Source organism: Triturus cristatus, chromosome 6, assembly GCF_964204655.1.
Source record: "Triturus cristatus chromosome 6, aTriCri1.1, whole genome shotgun sequence".
NCBI classification, from domain to species: domain Eukaryota; kingdom Metazoa; phylum Chordata; class Amphibia; order Caudata; family Salamandridae; genus Triturus; species Triturus cristatus.
Window position 1 is genome coordinate 1,241,079,206 of NC_140589.1, and position 19,564 is coordinate 1,241,098,769.

A 19,564-nucleotide genomic window follows, 5' to 3' on the forward strand; every position below is an offset into this window, starting at 1 on the left:
TGAGTCATGCATGAGCTGTCCCAGGTCGGATGTCGAGAGTTTAGGGGTCCGTGTCAGGTGGGAGCACCAACAATCCTTGGTAACTGCAAACAATGTGGAAGTCGAAGAAGGTGCAATGTCGGGACCAGCAAGGTCTAGGGGTATCACCACAAGCAGGGGAGTTAGGGCAGGCCCTGATCAATCAGGGGAGCCCAAAAGAAACCAAGATGACACTCAACAGGACCCACAGGCCGGAGGGACTGGAGTTGCAAGAGGACCTCAAGCCAATCACCAAAAGATGTAGGCCATTGGGCAAACGATGCGGATGAAGACTTTGGTCACTGCAGATGCTTGAGTTCGGGGCTACTTGGAGCCTTAAGATATAGGTGGAAGGAAGTCAACAAGCCTTTGCAACTGCAAGTCGACGTGGTGCACAGGGGTTCCGTTCCTGTGGCTCCCACGAGGGATACTAGCCTCAAACTTGTTGAGAGGGCAGGACAGGTCTCGAGAGCTGTGGAGAACCACCACCTGTGTTGCAGAACCTTTCGGAGTACGTTGGAGCTCAGGATCAGCAGACCAATCAGCTTAGTTGCGGTACCTGCGAATGCAGGGAAGTGACTTTCACTGCAAGGGAGATTCTATAAGGTGTCTTGGATGCCCACAGCCCTTGGAAGGTTCCTGTACGGTGCACAGACAATGCAGCAGATTGAAAGGGGACGAAGTTGAACACAAACGAAGTCCAAAGTGCCCAGACGGTAGAAGAAGAAGTGGTGTCTGAATTTAATCCTGTTCTACGACGAATCTAGGGACCCACCCTCAGGTAAGCCCTTAAGTACCCTAAGGAAAAGGTCGGAACGATTCAGGGGACCCTCCCAGTGGAGGGTTTGGGCAGGGGGGAGGTTACTCCCATGTCCTTTGTCCAGTTTTGCACCAGAGCAGGAGCCAACGGCTCCCAGAGCTGGTTTGAGCTTGACTGCATGGGGACACCAAATGTGCCTCTCATGCAGACTGAGTGCCGCTGGCAAGTGCGCCCACCCCGCCCCAATCCGCTAAATCCAGTCTGGGAGGTGGTTGCACCTCTCTGTGACAGGATGCCTATTGTTCTGCCTTCCCCTGCTCTAGCTTGGCCCAGCAGCAGGAAGGCAGAATCATCTCTCTGGTCAGCAGCAGCCATGTTGTGCTGTATGGGTCTAGAAGACTGGCACCGGGAGCACTGAGAGCTTAACGAAGGGCTCTTCCAGTGCTTGGAATCATACTCCCACGTGGTTTACAGTGTGGGGGTATGAGTCCAACATGTTTGATCCCAAACATGATAGTATTTGTTGTAGCCAATTTCGAGATGGTCATCGCGTGATTACGCGGTACCCCTCTATATAGTATATGGCTGCATCTGAAAGAAACACGTTAGTTAGATTCCTTACCTTAGAATATCCCCAGGCGTCAGGCTTGATCCGGAAAGATTTTTTGTCAGCAGTACCCTTGCGCGTCGGTAGGCGTCGTCTGCGACTCTGTGTCGGCGTCGTGATCGCCGGGATGACGTCGTCGGAGTACTTAGACGCCGCCCTCGCGCGCTGACATCAGTTTTTCTTTTTTTCCGCGCCAGTAAGCGCAGATCCAGAAAGAGCATACACTTAGTCACTTTTTGACTAACTTTTTTGGACTATTTCGACTCCTGTTGCCGGTAGGGATGCCCGGGTTCAAGCCGTGTGACGCCTATCACCGACTGATGTCGGTTACCGACCCCCACCATCGGTGTCTCTGCCTTGGGGCCGACCATGATGACAAGTCCTGCCCGGACTGCCGGGCCTTGACCTCGAAGGCTAGGCGGGAGCAGTCCCGCAAGCTCCTCGAGATCCGGCAGTCGGCTCATCATCGCTAGTCGGGTTCGAAGTCCTCGCATTCAGGTAAGTCGAGGCACAGTAAGAAGAAGTCAAAGAAGCGACACCGCTCTTCTGACTCCCCTCGCCAATTGCGCGACTCGGCTGAGGGTTCGGGTGGCACCACCCGTGCGGCTCCGCAGGAGTCGCATCCGGCCCCATACCCTCCGGTCCCTGGGCCTCACGCGACTCTGGGCGAGATTCGGGACTTCTTGTGGCCATGAGGAGTATCGCTCTGCTGTTAAGGCCTGCCGGCGCGCCTCCGGGCCCCGCAGGTCCGACTGGGGGGCCTAGCGAGCCGGCGGCTTCGGCGCCGTCGTCGAATTCGGTCCCGACGCCGCAGGTCCCCGTGGGATCCAGGCCTGGATCCCGGTTGATGCCGGTTGTAGGAAGGTGGATATCTGACTATGGTTACCCCCATCTTTTTGCCTAGTGTCTAGCTGGTTTTTCGACTTAGTTGGCCTGAGATCCTGCCATTCAGGGTCTCAGGCTGTCTGCTCTCTCTTTAAAATGGACTCCATGTACCCTAGGTACATAACCAATTGGTAAGGATCACCTTATTGGACCCTGTACAGTGTACTCTAGGTACCCAGGGCATAGGTGTACCCTAGTCCTCCCAGGGGCTGCCGCATGAATTATGCCACCCCTGGTCTGGCCTTCCAATCAGACACAACTGGCTGATCACTCAGCTGGGGCAAGGTCGTGTAATCACCCCTTGCTTAGATATAGTATATGTGAGAAAGTGGCTCTGTATATACTGTTCCCTAATAGGTACAGGGTGTACAGAGTCCACAGTCCCCCAGAGGCTGATAGAGGTCAAAGTTAGGTATGACCTTACTCTCAAAAGTGGTAGCTTGGTCGAGCAGTAAGGCAGTACCAGAGGACAGTGTAAAGCATTTATTGTACACACTCAGTCAGCAAATGGTTTCACACACTCAATAACTGAACTCTAGGCCAATGGTTTATATATATAAAATATATGCTTGTTTTATTTTTAGAACCACAAAGGGGGTAAAAATATACTTTCTCAGAATGAGAGGTTGAATATAAATACTTTTGTCTTAAGCAATAAATTTGTGTAAACAGTCACAGTTGGTTGCAATAAACAATCCTATTTCCTAAACATAACAATGCATTGAGCTCAATGGTAAATTCAGGTTATTTGTAATAAATTACTTTTCAGATTACTTTTGGAATTCCAGGTCTGGCTCCTAGAACCAGCCTGGGGTCAGTATTCAGAATCAAGTGATGAAAGTCGACTTAATAACTGTAATGATTTTTAAATAATATTTAGCTATTTCAAAAGTTAGCACTTAGAAAATATTTCAAAGAAAACATTCAATGGATCTCTATGGCAAGAAATTCAAATTTCAGGTAGAGTACTTTATCGTTACTTTAGTAATCCAGGACTGGGTACCTAGACCCAGGACTGGGGTCCTTATCAAAAGCAGGTAAGTAATTTCGTTTGCAGAAATGGTACGATTTTAAAAGAATATTTCAAATTTGCAAAAATAGACACTTAGAAGAAATTTCACAGAAAAGCAGACAATGGTTTCCTATGGGAGAAAAATGAGTAAGAGGTAAGTATAGTTGTGAACACTTTTCAGGGTTAGGGCTGGGCACCAAGATCCAGCACTGGGAGCTCACCTAGGAGCAGGTGAGTAAATTCGTTTTTGTCACTTGGCTGATTTTTGGTGAATTTCTGCAGTTTTGAAAAGTTCACACTTAGAAGATTTTTGAAGAAAAAGCCAGTCAATGTTACCCTATGAGGAAAATGAAGTTAGCGGTTTAAGGGTAAGTACTCGACTGGCAGAGTTGAAATTCCGGGCATGGACTCAGGGGTCCCCCAGTGTCAGGTAGGTACAGTTGGTTCACCCTCAGCGGTTTCAGGACGGCCGGGTGCAGAGAGAGTTAGGCCCAATGTTATCCTATGAGGGATAGGGGGGCCTTGGTTGGTGGCTGCTGTCTGGCAAGCCACGCGGCAGTGGGAGCTGGGCTCCTGGTCACTTACTCAGGGCAAGTGGGGAAGTAGGTTAGTGTAGAGAGGGCACTGCCAGGGCCACTCGGGCGGCTGGGTGCAGGGTGCTTTTGAGCCCTCGGACGCTCAATGGAAATCAATGGGAATGTTCCGGTTTGGAAAAAGGCTGCAGGCTCGGGGACGAGGAGGTTTCAGGTGCCACCACCACTTCGAGAGGTAAGTTGGGTAGTTGTAGGTTAGGTGGGTACCCCGGGATTGGGCACAGGGGGCCGCAGGGCGCCGGGTGCAGGGGTGCCTTTTGACGTCGGGAATCTTACCCTCTGGTTGATCGCGGTTGGGGTGGCACTTGGTTCTGAGGCTGCAGGCTTCCTCCTGGATGTCGAGGGGGGTCCTTGGGTGCCGGACTCGGGGTCACAGTTGCCGTGGGGTCGTCCTCAGGGTCTTTGTCCACTCCGGCACTGGCCAGGCTTGGCTGGTGCAGAGTGTGTTGGGTCCGCGGTTCCGGGCTGCTGCCAGGGGTTAAAAATAGGTTTCTTGAGTAGAGCCTCTACTCATGGGAGTCCCAGGGGCTTAGAGCCAAAAGGTAGCCAGGTCCTCCGGGGTTGGTGAGGTTGCTGGCCACGAGAGATGCCGCGCTGGTGCAGGTTCGAGAGTCGACAGGCCGGTAGGGCTGGGGCCTAAGCAGTTGGTGTCTTCTTCTCTTTTTAGCAGCTGCAGGGCAGGTCTTTGTTCTTCTTGCTCTTCTTGTAATCTTCTATCTGGAATCTGAGGAAGGAAGGTTCAGGGGGCCCCTAAATACTAGATTTAGGGGCGTTATAGGTAGGTGAAGGCCAGGGACCAATGGGTCCTTGACCTGGGGTGGGTACACCCCCTATCCTGCCTCTCTCCTGTGGGAGGGGGGCAGTAGCCTAATCCTGATAGGGTAGGGCCTCCCATCTTCAAGATGGCGAGAGCCCGGAGATGTGCTTCACCTCGCCTCCCCCACCTGAGGGGTGGGGTGGGCAGGCTGGCACATCCCCTGTCCTTGTATGGGGTTTCCGGCCAAGCTTCCCGCCAGAGTGGGGGGTTGCAGTGGCCTGGGGAAACTCCAAATGGCGGCCTGCCTTTGAAGCTTCCCTTTGCTCATCCTGGGGGAGGAGATTTCTCACCTCGCCCAGGATGTGCATTGTTGCAGGCCCGGGAGAGCAGGGGCTCTCCCACCCAGGGGTCCAGCAACGTGTCTGCTGTGTGGCAGCCTGGGCAGCCTCAGAGCAGACGTGGATTGTAAGTTAGCTGTAAGGGGGCATCTCTAAGATGCCCTCTGGGGTGCTTAGTACATTAAATCCTACACTGGCATCAGTGTGGGTTCAATGTGCTGAGAAGTTTGATACCAAACTTCCCAGGCTTCAGTGTTGCCAATATGGTGCTGTGGAGCTCGTGTTTGACAAGCTCTCAGCACCATGCACTCTTAAATGACAGCACCGCACTTACAGTGCCCAGGAATGGACCCGGGTACTGTAGGGGCACAGGGCTCCTGCTCCTGTGCCCACACCATAGGCGTAATGCACCCAGCTAGAGGGGTGGCTGACAAATGCCTTGGCAGTGTAGGTGATGGGCATGGTACACAGTGATGTGTGCCATGTCGACTCTTTGTTTTGTCCTGCACCCAGACACTCAGCCTGCAAGGGCAGTGTGTGTGTAAGGGTACAGGGCCTCTGAGGGTGGCACAATGAGTGCTGCAGCCCTTAGAGGCCTTCCCTGGCCACAAGGCCCTGGGTACCTAGGGTACCATTTACTAGGGGCTGACATGTGGCTAGGGTTTGCCAATTTGGAGTTTGTGTGGTTTAAGGAAGGAACATAGGCCCTGGGCACCTGATTGGCAGGAACCCAGGGTACACTCAATCGAAGTACATTCAGCAATTTAGCAAAAAGTGGGGGCATACCATGCAAGAAAGATGGCACTTTCTCACAGTATACCTATATCTACCCTTAAAATAGACACATGTGTACCTATCAGCCACTCCTATGGCAGGCCTTAACAATCCTGGAGGCAGAGTGCTTGGTAACATGTGAGATGGTGCTCTAGCATGAGCTGAGCCTGTCTGCAGCTTTCGGGACCATGTCCTTATAGCTGTTCTATGATATAGCCTACCATATACTCTTAAAGTACCTTATAATCTTAAACGGTTATGGTAACTATGGTTTGGCTTTATCAAAACATGTCGTGTAAGGTGTCTAACACTTTGGAATAATACCCCCATCCCATTTCTGGGGATGAGGATATTATTCCTCCCTTCTAGAGGGAGAGACATGTTAAAATCCTACTTTGCTGTTTAACTCTAACCAAAGCCTCAGCATCACAAAATGGATGCTGCTGCCACAGACACAAGTCTGACCTCCTGCTGCTGGGAGTGATCCCGGCAAGGGAGGCTTGGACAATAGGTTTCCTGCTTTCCGCCGAGCAGCACGGCGGAAAGCTGAGGTGAGGAGTAACCCTTCAAAATTGCTTGGTAGGAGGCCCCCCCCCCTTTCCCCGATGCCAGCTCATGGATTTGGATAATCATCCCTTATGAAACACCGAAGATACGATATTTTCTATCAACGGAGGTCAATGTACCTTTAATCATTCTCTAAATTTGGAGGAGTGATAATTCAACGAATAGGCATACAACCCTATTAAGATTCCGAGTGTAGTAGGGACATAATAAGAATTTTTTAGGTCCTGATGAGTAAAGCAGTGGGGACTGCTTACGAAACATGTTGACCCAGTAGGGAGTATCTAATTGACATACACCCCCTACGCAACCCCATTTTTTAATATTCTCAGCTAGGGAATAGAATAAAGTCTGTTTTTTCCACTAGCTAGAGGATTTTTAAATTTTGAATTCACTCACTAACCCTATCACACTCACCATCACCTTACACATAGTCTTCTTCTTTCACCTAACAGTGCTCCCATTTATATATTGGTCGAAGCACGCCCCGCCCCGTAGAGGGACGGGAAGACCTCCATGATGAAGCATGACACTATGGGAATTCATAGTGTGTTGGGGTATTTTAAAAAAAACGCTCAGTGCCTTTATTGACATCACAAAAAGCACTGCATTATTGATTCACTATTTGAAAATAACAAAATAAAAAACATTTCTATATCACATTGAGTAGACCCACATTGTTTATTTGAATTACGACATAGGAGGTAGGTTCTACCAGGAATCCTCTTCACTCCCTCTCTTTGTTAACTTCCTGGTCTGCACCAGAAGCAAGTCCTCCGTTCTTCGTGGGTTCCGCTTGCCAAGGCTTGGTGAGTCCTAGTCCAACTTCGACGCCGCCGACAGCAAGAGCCTTTGTGGGACAGCTCGCCTCCTGGTCCTGGTCGTCCTCGACGTTCCCTGGTCCTCGTGGCTGCAGCGACAAGCTTCACCTGCACCTGCAATCTTCACGACATCGCCTGGTTCCTTCCTGGTTCCACGTGGTCACTGGCTAGTGACCTTGACTCTGTCCCTTCTGCTTGCAGGTCTCCTCTCTTCTTGATCCCAGCCTTGGGATCCACCGGACACTCTTCACTGACTGCCTGTCAGCAACTTTCCTTCAGGCATCCATAGAAGTCCACGACGAAAGCCGACGCAAGTTCACACCTATGCACCCGCAGCCCGTGGGCTAGGTAACTTGGGTACTTCGGTGCTCACAAGGGTATTGACTATCCTAGGGTCTAGTTTCCGAGTCTCGACTTTCTAGCTATACCAGAAGTGTCCTAAAACTGCTTATTTCTAACTGCTAGTGATTCTATTGACTTTTACGCATTACGCGTGAGTGTTTCCACTCTGCACCTGAATCCCGTGGGCCTCCCACTTCCTAACTGTTGCTAGTGTAGTGTAGCCCCAGCGATTCCCTAGGCCTATCCTATTTCCGTGACAGTGGTCCTTATACCACTTACTTAGTATATGGTTTGCGTGGCCCCTAGGGCCTAACTGGATTACTTACCTGTGTGACTTAATGTATGCTTAAATAAGACTGTGTTGTACTTACCTCTAATCTCATAAAGAGTGCTGAGGGTTTGACTAGAATAAATACATTCTATTTTTATATATATCTGTTGTGGTGTCCTTTCATTTGGTATTCAAGGGATTATATATGGTATCACAGCTGGCTTCACATGCCATTCAGAGTTTAGCCTAAGACTGCTCTTGTCCATGCTACCACTAGGATAGCTGGTCTATAAGGTTGACTTTACAACCAATCACCATAAGGGTTGTTTGGACTGATATAAGGTGTACACTAGAACTAGTGACATCATACATCAGGCCAACTTCTCACACCGGTTGACCCTACAACCCCTCCGCCAGCGCCGACCCCTATGGTGCCGCACCCGGCGCCAACTTCGGACGCCGCCGTCCCTAGTTTCAGTCCGGGTCCGGCGTCGGAACGGCGCTGCCCGGCACCGTTTCCGGCGCTGATGCATGAGCATTTCATCTATAACCCGGCTCCGTCCTTTCTACCTGTATACCAGGAGACGGATGAAGGGGAGGACTGGGAGGGGTCTGAGGACCCTCTGGCACAGCAGTGCCAGTTAAGTCAGGACTGGGCAGACGAGCTGGGGGTTGCTCTCCTGCAGTTCAATGAGGCCCTCACCGACGTTCTGATGGGCACTTGGTCCAAGCCCTCCACAGTCTCCTGTGGATCGGAACGTGGCCCGGCACCACCGCCCTGCTCCGGGCGACCCCAGCTTTGTCGGTACACCCCACCCCTGAGAGTCTGGTTATCCAGGCCTCTACGTCCCAGACCGCCTTCCCCTCCGCTCCTCCGGATCGGGAATCCAAAAGGTTGTAGCAGTTTGGGAAGAAACTGTTTTCCTCCCTCAGTTTGGGGTTGCGGTCCATTAATACCGCGTGCCTTTTTGAACCGTTATACCCACTCCTTGTGGGATGTGGTGGCGGACGTGCTGCCCCAGTGTCCGGAGGAGGCCAGGACACGGCTCACCCAGGCTCTTTTTGAGGGGTGGGACACAGAACGGTACTCCATTCGATGTGGACTTGACACCACCGACTCGCTGGGTAGAGCGTTTGCGACGACTGTGGCGATTCCTCGTCACGCCTGGCTGAGGTCCATGAAATGTTCAGGGTATGTCCATAGCAACCCCCATGGACATACCCTTCGATGCCTGTCACCTTTTTGGCGACAAAGCAGATAGTGCGCTGGAGCGCTTTAAGGACTCAATGGCTACGGCCCAGTCCTTAGGCCTCTCGACCCGCGCCCGCAAACTTCCACTTTGCGCCCCTTTCGTGGCCAAGGGAGGGGCGCCCCCGCACATTCGTCCAGCCACAGGCCGCAGAACCAAACTCAACGCGGTCGGACGTGGATTCCGCCGTGGCGAAGCAGGGGGACAGAGCCGGTCAGTCCACATCTGCTCCCGCAGCATCTGACTCAAAGCCTTCCTAGTCTGAGCTTTCAGGCCCATTTGATGCCAGTGGGAGGCAGAGTTCGTCATCACCTGCTCCACTGGCGTACCATCACGTCGGACAGGTGAGTGCTGCAAATCGTCCGAAGGGGCTACTCCCTCCCCTTCGAGGCGACCCCTCCAGCCATGCCACCGCAGTACCACCGCATGTCGGATCACTTGCAACTTCTGCAGGAGGAAGTTACTGCCCTGTTGGCGTTCCTGGCCCAGAAGTAGGACAAGGTTGTTACTCCCACTACTTTCTGGTTCCCAAGAAGGGCATGGGGGGCCTGCGCCCTATCTTGGACCTCAGGAGCGTCAACGCCTTCCTCCGGAAGGAGAAGTTCAAGATGCTCACATTAGCTCAGGTTCTGGCTGCCCTAGACCCTGGAGACTGGATGGTAGCGTTGGACTTGTAGGACGCTTATTTTCACATCCCCGTCCTGCCGGCCCACCAGCGTTACCTGCGGTTCATGGTGGGCCACGAGCATTTTCAGTTTACCGTGCTCCCCTTCGGCCTCACCAGTGCCCCTTGGGTGTTCACGAAAGTGATGGCGGTGGTCGCAGCTCATCTGCGCAGATTAGGGGTTCCAGTCTTCCCCTATCTCGACGACTGGCTGTTAAAGGCGGGCTCGCCCCAGGCAGTCGTCTCCCACCTCCAGACTACGGCTGGCCTCTTGCATTTGCTGGGGTTCTCCATCAATGTTGCGAAGTCGCATCTGAGTCCCTCCCAGAAGCTCCTTTTCATTGGAGCGGTTCTGAACTCGGCGCAGTTCCGGGCCTATCCTCCGGAACAGCGGGTCCGGGATATTCAGGCTCTGATTCCCATCTTTTGGCCTCTGTGCCGGGTTTCGGTCAGGTTGGTGCTGCGGCTTCTGGGTCTGATGGCCTCCTGCATCCTGTTGGTGCATCACGCCAGATGGCGGATGCGGGCTCTGCAGTGGGACCTGAAGTTTCAGTGGGCCCAGCATCGGGGCAACCTGTCCGACCATGTCTTTATCTCGGAGGGCACTGCAAGACAATTGCAGTGGTGGCTCACGGACCGCGATTGGGTCAGTGGCAGATCCCTCTCCCTACCCCAAACGGTGCACGTAGTAGTGACGGATGCGTCCCTCCTGGGATCGGGGGGCCACATGGGAGAGGCGGAGATCAGAGGCCTCTGGTCTCCGGCGGAGTCTCGGCTCCATATCAATCTTCTGGAGCTGAGGGCGTTCCAACTTGCACTGAAGGCATTCCTTCCCTCTGTCCGGGGAAGTGTAGTGCAGGTGTTCACGGATAACACCACCGCCATGTGGTATTGCAACAAACAGGGCGGGGTGGGGTCGTGGACCCTTTGTCAGGTGGCTCTGCGCCTCTGGACATGGCTGGAACATCAGTGCATCACCCTGGTGGTTCAACATCTGGCGGGCTCTCTGAACGCCAAAGCAGACTAACTCAGCCGCCGGTGCATGATGGATCACGAATGGCGTCTAAACTTGGACGTGGCGCAAGGCCTCTTTCAGCAGTGGGGAGAGCCTTGGTTAGATCTATTCGCCACCGAAGAGATTGCGCAATGTCAGCAGTTCTGCGTGTTGGAGTTTCCAAGGCGGCACTCGCTCGGAGATGCTTTTCGTCGCGAGTGGAGTTGCGGTCTGTTGTACGCCTTTCTGCCTATACCACTTCTGCCCAGAGTGCTGAAGAAGATCAGGTGCGACCAGGCCCAAGTCATCTTGGTGGCTCTAGATTGGGCATGAAGATACTGGTATCCCGAGCTACTCAGTCTATCGATCGATCCCCCAATCCGCCTGCCTCTTCAGGAGGACCTTCTGTCGCAGCAACAGGGGACGGTCCTCTACCCGAACCTGTCCAGCCTCCACCTCCATGCGTGGAGATTGAGCGGCGGCAGTTGATGCCATTTGACTTGCCTCCTGAAGTCTGTGACGTTATTCTGGAAGCCAGGCGTCCCTCCACAAAATCGATATACGTCTGCTGGTGGAACAAAATTGTGGCATGGTCCACAGCAAAGGCTGTTGATACCCTTTCCGTCCCACTTTCTGAGGTTCTCCTCTTTCTTCTTTCCCTGGCCCAGCAGGGCTCTGCTCTGGGCACCCTTAAGGAATATCTCTCAGCCATTTCTGCTTTCTTACGGCTTCCTGATCAGCCTTCTCTTTTCAAATCCCCTGTTGTTTCTCGATTCTTTAAGGGCATTACTCACATGTTTCCTCCTGTCCCTTTCGTAATGCCTCAGTGGGATTTGAATCTAGTATTGACCTATCTGATGTGCGCTCCCTTTGAGCCACTTCATAATTGTCCCCTTCGTCTTCTGACTCTTAAGACTGCTTTCCTGGTTGCAATCACCTCTGCTAGAAGGGTGAGTGAGCTCCAGGCTCTCTCTTCTAAGCCTCCTTTCCTTTCTGTCCATCTGGACAAAGTTGTTCTTAGGACTCGTCCTTCCTTCCTCAGGTGGTAACTGCCTTTCACATCGGACAGTCTGTTATACTGCCCACCTTCTTTCCGCCTCCGCATCCCTCGAAAGAGGAAGAGATGCTCCACCGTCTGGACCCAAAACGGGCACGGTCCTTCTATCTGGACCGCACCAAACAGTTCCGGGTGGACGACCAACTCTTTGTTGGCTACGTGGGCGCTAAGAAGGGGCGGTCAGTGCATAAGCGAACCATCTCTCTTTGGGTCGTTTTGTGTATCAAGGCCTTTTATTCCTTAGCTAAAAAGGAACCTCCTGTAGGGCTGAGGGCCCATTCCACTTGGGCCACAGTGGCGACCACTGCCCATGGGCCGGGGAGTCCCCTTGCAGGACATTTGTCAGGCAGCAACGTGGGCCTCGTTGCACACGTTTGCCAAACATTTTTGCCTGGACAGCCAAGTCCGGAGAGACGGCTTCTTTGGCCATTCTGTTCTCCAGGACTTTCTGGTGTGATCTTGGTTCGCACACCCATCTCCGGGGTTGGTATTGCTGGGGTATCTATTCTAAGGTGAGGAATCTAACTAACGTGTTTCTTTCAGATGAACAAGTTACCTACCTTCGGTAACGATATATCTGTAAGAAACATTAGTTATTTAGATTCCTCACCGCCCCACCCATCCTCCCCGTTCTGCGAACCGATATCTAGGATTGAGGTTATCCCTTTCAGGACCCTAGAATATTTGGCACCAGTGTCGGTCTCTTGCATGGCTCTGCGTTCCTGGCGCGGAAAGCTATGTACAAGAACTGACAGCGCGCGAGGGCGGCGTCTAAGTACACCGACGACGGACACGGAGCCGCAGACGACACCTAGTGACGCGCAAGGGTATTGCTGACGAAAAATCTTTCCGGATCCAGCCTGACGCCTGGGGATATTCTAAGGTAAGGAATCTAACCAACTAATGTTTCTTACAGCTATATCGTTACCAAAGGTAAGTAACTTGTTCTTTAGGGTCTGCATGCAGGGGGCAAACTGGATGAGAGGGGGCCTGCGAAACACCGAGGCTAGGCAAGATGCCCAGGGCGAGCAGGCAAATCTTGGGGATGTTGGGCAAAGGCGCGTCCTCGCGGGAGCTTATGTCTTCCATCCATGTGTACACAGTAATCCCGGATGCATGCATGCGGCCATTTTATTTTACAATCTAAGCAGAAGGCGTTTCCACCTTTAAGCTGTCTGTGGGCGGCACCAAGTCAAACGACAGTTGTGTCTGCAGTCTTCGCAGAGAGGCCGAAGACTGAATGGGCATAGAACGTTATTAGGAAACCTTCCTGTGGGATTCAGTGAGGTGACAATGTATCTCTACTGTTCCAGGGCAAGCTGGAGGTATTTTGGCTTAGTTGTACCTGGGCTCGCTTTCTTCTGAGAAGTGACGGTACTCTACAAGTGAAAGTATTGTACTCAGTACATGTTTTTAACTTTCCGAGGCTTTTGTTATTTTATGCCATCTTTGTTTTACGGCGAAGGTCTGGAGGTGTGCTCGTTGTTCAGGGTCTGCATTCAGGGGGCAAACTGCATGAGAGGGGGCCTGCGAAACACCAGAGGCTAGGCAAGATGCCCAGGGCGAGCAGGCAAACTTAGGGAATGTTGGGCTAAGGCGTTTCCTCGCGGGAGCTTATGTATTTCATCCGTGTGTACACAGTAATCCCGGATGCGTGCATGCGGCCATCTTATTTCACAATCGAAGCAGAAGGCGTTTCCACCTTTAAGCTGTCTGTGGGCGGCACTAAGTCAAACGACAGTTGTGTCTGCAGTCTCCGCAGAGAGGCCAAAGACTGAATGGACATAGAACACTATTAGCAAACCTTCCTGTGGGATTCAGTGAGGTGACAATGTATCTGTAGTGACGGTACTCTACAAGTGAAAGTATTGTGCTTAGTACATGCTTTTAACTTTCCGAGACTTTTATTATTTATAAAATTTTCAATGCCAATAGCTCAAAACAATGTAATTGCGAGACCTATTGCATTGTAAATGATAGTTAAATATAGGCACAAATGTTGATATAGTCCAGGAGTGGGGGATATTGGTTGTTAGGTGTTGGCAATTAGGATCTGCTTTCATGGTCACCCCCAATTTCTGCTGGGGTCATTATGTTTCCCTGACTACTCTGACTGTGATCCTGCCTTTGCTTCTTCCCTATATTGGACATGGAGAGTACCTAGGTACCCCCAGATTGGCTACTGGGGGATCCTTGTAAGTCCCTAGTATATTGTACTAAAGTACACAGGGTATGGGTACACCAGGGGTTTCCAATGGACTGCAGCATGTTTTATGCCACACATGAGAGACCACTCAAATGGTGCCTAAAGGCCTACCATTGCAGCCTGTGTATGCTGGTGCTAGCACCACATATGACAGATATAGGTTTTACTATATCTGAGGCCACTGCACTTAAAACGTATAAGTCACCCCTAAGGCAGGCCTTTCAATCCTCTAGGCAGGGTATTGGGTCCTACGTGTGAGGGCCCCTGCATGACCAGGGCACCCCTACAACTTTCAGAGTCCTTTCTCCTGGTTTGTAAGTGCAACAGACATAACGACAAATATGTGGCCATGCGTCATTACGCAAGGACCATCTCTAAACTGGCTGTAACAAACCCTGTCATGTTTGGTATCAAACATGTTGGAATCATACCCCCACATGTATGATTCCATGCACTGTAATGCTTCTCTGGGAGGCCCTCAGTGCTCCTGGTATCAGTCTTCTAGAACCGGAGAACAAGCAAGGGCTGCTGCCGGCCAGAGACATGGTTCTGCCCTCCTGCTGCTGAGCCAAGCTCGAGCGGAGGAAGGCAGAACAATAGGTATCCAGTCACAGGGAGGAGTGACCCCCTCCCAGACAGGGTTTGGCGTATTGGGACAGGGTGGGGGCGCTTGCTAGCGCCACTTAGACTGCTTGAAGGGTACAATTGGAGCCCTCCTTGCATACCCCAGTTCAGGGAGCCGTTGGCTCCGGCTCTGGTTCGAAACTGGACAAAGGACATTGGAGTATCCTCCCCACTGTCCAGCCCCTCCTCTTATTGGAACCCCTGAAACGTCCCAACCCTTTCCTAAGGGTACCTCGGAGCTTATCTGTGGGTGGGCCCCTAGATTTGTTCATGAGACAAGAGTCCGATCACATACCACTTCAACTTTGACCATCTGGACACCGTGGACTTTGCTTTGGGAACCGAGACTGCACCTGAGAAGATTACTGCTGCTCCTAGTCTGGTCGTCCTGCTGGTATTCTGCAACATCTGTGCCCGTGCTCCATTCATGTTCTTCACCAGGCCTGTGGACATCCAAGTCTCCCGTGGAGTGAAAGAGTCACTGCCTTGCATCTGCAGGCACCACAACACAGCTGACCGGTCTGCTGATCCTGGGCTCCCACGAACTCTGAAATGTTCAGCAACACCGGTGGGGGTTCTGCAGCTCCCTCGAGGCCTGCACTGTCTTCATACCGAGTTTGAGGCCAGTATCCCTTGTCTGAACCGCGGGAACAGAACCCCTGTGCACAGGGTCGGCTTGCCGTTGCCAAGGCTTGTTTGCTCTCTTCTCCAGAGTTCTTCCGGCTTCCTCTACACCATGGGCCTTCTTCATTGGCGAGCTGCTCGAGGTCCTCTCACAAATCCTGTGCCTTCGGCCCGTGGGTCCTCTTGAGTGTCTTTTGTAGCTTCAGTGGGCTCCCCAGCTTGCTCGGGCTGCTCCAACTTACCTTATTGTGGTGAGTCACTTGACCTTGCTGCTCCCGACACTGCACCCTTTTCAGTGACCATGTTGTTTACTGCTGTCAAGGCTTGTTGGTGCCCCTGCTGGACACTGACCCCTTGGCCCTCGACATCCGATGTGGGACAGCTCGTGATCGGCTCCTGGTCTTCTACAGCATAGCCTTGTCCGCACAGCTGCAACTTCAGGGGCACCATCAACCTCACCTGCATCTCCGACATCGGTGTACATTCGTCTACCGTGCCTCCTGGTCACTCCTGAGTGACATAGTCAGTCCCCTTTTCTTGCAGGTACCTCTCATCTTTAATCCACCATTGGGTTCCACCGGACTCCTTAGTCTTCTCTTCCAGCGGCATCTTTCCTGAAGTCCTCCTTTGTGGTCTATGACAGTTTCCGCTGACACTTGACACCTATGCACCCGGCTTCCCTGGTGTAGGTATCCTGGTTCCTTGGGTATCCACGGGTGAAGGGACTGTCTAACCTTCCATCTTTCACGTGGTTTCTTCAGGGTCCAGTGAGAAGGGTCCTTTCTGTAAAACTGTAACCGCGACTTACCCATTGACTTGAATTGATCACGCAGTCGTGTTCACACACTGCATCCGTCTGCCGTGGGGTTCCTGGATACTAACCTTTGGTGGTTCCTGGGGTCCCAAACACAACTACCTCTTCTGGGTCCATTCTTGACTTGAGTCGTGGTTCGCATTCCACTATTTTAGTGAATTGTTTGGTCTCCCCCTGGAGATCACTGTGTATTTGTGCTACTTACATGCTCTATTTCCTAAGTATTGTGTGTTGTGTTTCTATCTCAAGGTAGGAGAGAGTACAAATTTGTTAGTGAGTGTTTGTTATAAAATTCCTCTTTTTCTAACTACACTGTGTGATTCTCTTTCACTTAACCTATACCATGAGATTAAGTACTGGTAATACACTCTGCTTTACATTCCTTGTGGACTAAGCCGGAAGGCTTCTCTCCACAGCTACAGAGCTTTCTAAGGTTGTCTTAGACCACAAAAATTACCATAAGTGTTGTCTGAAATAGTGCAGGCTTTTACACCTAAATAATTGAGGACCATATACTAAGCCAGCATCTCACATTAGGCAACAATTAAAAACATTGGAAATCAAGGGGCCACCATAGCTCAGACATACATTTCATCAGGTCAATAACTACCCCGTTTGGAGACTCTGGACCTGGCGCTTTCTTACCCGCAGTATGTTGAATGGCCAGTTCCACTTCCTGCAAAGATATAAAAAGGGGTGATGAATTCTGTAACCTATTACACAGAGAGGCTAACGTATTCGGATCATCCTCGATGTGATAAATAGAAGTAAAATATAAAACCTAATCCGATCCTGAAATATTATTTTGCAAGAGTGGATTTTGTGGGCAAATTCCTTGATCTTTACAAATTGGGCACGTGGTATTGGGTATAGGTATTTAGGCGCCACTGAAAAGATTCACACATTCGATCTCCTGTGATCTACTTATTAGGACGGTGCTGTAAGGTGCAGAGAACCACAAACTCCACAAAAGAAAGCATCTGCTAGCATATATTCATCTTGTTCCCCAGCACACGTAAATTACAGGTATTTAAGGTATTCATGTTTGCTAAAACAAATCACAAAAAACAACATATAACAATGAATCGTAAGTCCAGTCTTCTCTCTTTTTCTTTTTATTCAAAAGGCCTTCATAATAGCTCCCAACAGCCAACACGTGTTTCGTCGCGTAAGGAGTGTAGTCCCACGACTTTCTCAAGGCTGTACAAGTGAAAAACACATACAAAAAGGCCAATGTATGGAAACAAATTTTTAAATTAAATACATTTCCATCATATTAAGTTTAACACCAAGGTAAAGACTGTGTATTATGTTAGACAGGTGGACAGAACTCTTCATAGAGTATATGAAAAACACTTCTTTTGAAATAAATCACGATATTGTGAGTGATTGATAATAACAATGCTGATACTGTGCATTTGAGGCTATAACCCAAATATAGATGGAGAGAACAAAAGGTTTGGCCCATATGGACCAGAATCTTAACCGTTAGTATTCAGCATACCAGTGAACGTTCTAAAGAGTGCGCCACACCTACTTGCCCCTTAGGTCTTAACATGCAATCCGTGACGTGTACCTGTTTATTATTAGTGCCTAGTGTTCAGCTATTGATTAAAGAATCCATAAATGATACCCAAAAACACCCTTTCAAGTAATGAAAATTATCTAAATTCTCTGTATTAGCAAACTCCTGGAAATAAAGGAAAATGCGGAACCTATGCTTTGCAAAAAACTGCTCATGGGGTTGAATAACAATTGATGTACCAGCTATGGGGACCTAAAATTTACCACAATACAGTCTCCTGGAGCATTTGGTGGGTTGGGCCCTATCCATGCACATCTCCATGCAAACAAAATATTGCATGGAAAATAGACATGCCTCTGTGACGGACTAGCCAGTCTGGGGGTTTATTAAATCATCATATGATTCATGCTGGTCTTTTCTTAAAGAGGGTATTCCCATCAACACAACCACATAAGGGCAAGCAGCAGAGGGAAGACTAATAACATGTAATGAGATAGAAGGTTGCGATGTTTGAACATCTTTGGTGATTTAGTCGCTATTGGTGCTGAAATATGTGATGGATCTACTCCCTGCCTGCTCAATATGTGAGCTTGGCACAACTTATCCGTGGGGGTCGAACTGCTGTAAGGAATGGGTGTTAATGGACTGCTGTCCGCCGAAGGAGTGCCACTTTCTATCATCATGCTGCTAGGCCGAATAGAACCATTATTATGGCTGCCTATATGGGAGGACAAATGTTCAACTTTGGGTGAGGGAGAAGTCAGTTTGGCTTTAATAGAATACAGCTGTGAGATCAAGGGGGAAAGTTCTGAACTAAGCTGAACACCAAGCATCCCGAAGGAGGACTCTAATCGACTTGTCAATAGTTCACGCATTGTGTTAGTGAGCCAGTTCATCTCATGCAGTGGTAAGAGAGGAACTAAAGGGCTGTGTGCTACTTCAGTCTGGCTCTCTTGCGGAGCATCGGAGGGAGAAGGATCAGAGCTAACCATTTGGTTACACCCTTTGCAAAGTTTGTATTTCCTTGTTGGCTCGGGATGTACATCCTTGTTACTTGGCAAATTAGGAGTAGCGGAGGGTGAGATATCATTACAATCAGTGTTCGATCCATGGGCAGTGGTAGTGTCGATTATCATTTGAGGGAGAAGCTGGGGCCGTGACCGGGGGGATGGGGGCAAAAAAATCAACTATCGCCCCACTATCTCCACCAAGATTCAAAGAAAGCCTCCGCACAGTCAGAGCAATTTCATTGCTGATAACATTGACCGCGCATTCCAGCATGCGATCTATGGACGTAGTTTTTACTGGAGGAGTGGATGCAGGCCTACTGCATCCAACTTTCTTTCTGCCCATGACCGGTGCCAAGCCAATCAAAGTTATGATTCCAGTTCAGTCTCCATGGATAGATATGTGACCTCCCTAATAATCTTCACATGCAATGGTAGAAGATAAAAAGAAATCTCTAGTTCATTGACCTGTCCCATGTGAAGCCAGCTGTCTATACTTCAACATGCCACAGTGTACCCATGCGATGCGATGAAGAGCTTAGAGAGTCGGCCCAGCCACGGTCAGCCGCGGACATGCGCAGATTGGCCCAGTCTTTGCCCGGGCCATGCCTGGGTACGTCCTGCACCGCATTAAGCTCCAGCGCTTTTAGCATGATGGCAGGGCTTCCTCCGGCAGCACGGGCCTCTGGGGGAAGTAGTCCGAGCCCCAGAACCAAAGTGCTCCAATGATGCTGCCCCAAAACAATAATTCTGTTCTCATCCGTAAGCCCTTTGAGTTTCACACTCCTCAATATCACATTTACCAGTTTGGAAGTAATCAAAGATAAACAATGCAATTCAATTCCACTTTAATCGATTACTTAAAATCATAAAAGCACGAACAACAATTACATACAAAAACACATACAAAATACAATAAATAACACTATTAAATTCATCTAAAAACCAATCATAAAAATTATTTCATTGCTCAGAAAGCTAAAGTGCATAAACAGGGATAATCACATGAAGAATAGTTCACAATAAGAACAAACCATGTCTAGTCAAGCAATAAGGA

At 50.3% G+C, this 19,564-nt stretch overlaps 1 protein-coding gene across 1 annotated transcript in view; it reads left to right on the plus strand.

Annotated features, from left to right (window-relative positions):
• The window catches only part of BIRC6 (baculoviral IAP repeat containing 6), a 1,973,616-nt gene that overhangs the window by 990,799 nt on the left and 963,253 nt on the right, over positions 1-19,564 (plus strand). The gene's annotated exons all lie outside the window — the stretch shown is intronic.